The following is a 1,331-nucleotide window of genomic DNA, read 5'->3' as shown; positions in this document are numbered from 1 at the left end:
TTTACATGAAGGGCTTAACACTTTTTTTAACTGTTCTTTAGTTACACTGGCATATATTGTATTGGTGCTTGTAGCTTCTCAAAGTGCCAAGTAATTACTTGTTAGTTGGAGTGCTGATCCCAAATATGTACATGGTCTGGTATGATCCCTGGTCACAAGAGGCAGCTTTCTATCCTAAGGGGTATCCCATGGGTCCCCAAAGTGATCAGACAATGTATAGAGACTGAGCGCACCACTAGTAAAAGATTAGTCTAGTACATATTAATTGATGAGAAGTCAATGGATAATAGCCAATGCGTTTCAAGGGATCTGTATCCCTTTTCCTCAGAGCTGTTAATGCCTCTCTTGTACAGGCATTCAAACAGCTTGAGGCTGTTATTAATTGACTTCTTATCTAAATTCAATAAATCAGTACTAGGGTATTTTGTTACTTGTGATAACTTCACGCTTAACATGTTGGTTAGCTATTCAAAGAGAAGCGATTTATGCCTACATGGAAAATGTCTCAAGAAATAAAAGTAACTTGCATAATATCTATATACTACATCTTTCTAAACTCCAAAGGTCCTGATATTGGACTATTGAACTGACTAGCAATAGTGCTAGCAGGTCCCACCCAGTGCATGAAGACTCAGTGCATAGCACTAGCTACACCAGGGCTCAAAATTAAGTCCTGAGCTACTAGCCAGGCCTTAAGAGTTACTAGCCACCAGTTGCCCCACCTAACCCTTACCCTGCCCCGGCCTTAACTCCGCCCCTAAACACACCCTCTTAAATAATCTTATAATAGTTTCCGCTTGTAAACGGCAGATTAGGGGTTCCTGCTGCAGGAAAACGCAAGTTCCTGACACGGGAATCCCTAATCACACCTGAAATATACTGTAGGTGTGAATGGGGCCTAATATACACCTACACTAAAGATGCCCATACACCTGCCGATTATAGTACGATAGTTGTGGGTGATCCCGCGATCGTACGATAATCGGCAGGTGTATGGGCAGCGTGTGACCACTTCTACTGTAAGGTCGCAAGTCTTTCATCTTCCAAGCACACTGGTAAACCCGCCGAAAATCGTCCGATTTTTGGTGGCGTGGTCGGAAGACGAATGCTGAACGGGCCGGTGTGCGCAAGCGCACACTGCCCGCTCTGCACTGCAATCATCAGAAGCCCGCCCCTCAGCAGGGAGGACTTGCGATGATCGCAAGTACGATGTGCCTGTCCAAGATGGGCAGATTGTACTAAATTTTTAATGACCTTACAACCATCGCACAACGAAAGTCGTGCGATGGTTGTAAGGCTTAAAACACAATAATAAACTTCTCAACGTTACA

General features: G+C 44.0%; 1 protein-coding gene across 1 annotated transcript in view; it reads left to right on the top strand.

Annotated features, from left to right (window-relative positions):
* The window catches only part of TCIRG1 (T-cell immune regulator 1, ATPase H+ transporting V0 subunit a3), a 28,442-nt gene that overhangs the window by 13,815 nt on the left and 13,296 nt on the right, over positions 1–1,331 (top strand). The gene's annotated exons all lie outside the window — the stretch shown is intronic.

The sequence above is a fragment of the Nanorana parkeri genome, unplaced genomic scaffold (genome assembly GCF_000935625.1).
Source record: "Nanorana parkeri isolate BGI_ZX_2015 unplaced genomic scaffold, ASM93562v1 scaffold2217, whole genome shotgun sequence".
Taxonomy (NCBI): Eukaryota; Metazoa; Chordata; class Amphibia; order Anura; family Dicroglossidae; genus Nanorana; species Nanorana parkeri.
Note: the sequence above shows the minus strand (reverse complement) of the source record. Positions and strands in the feature narration are given on the sequence as shown.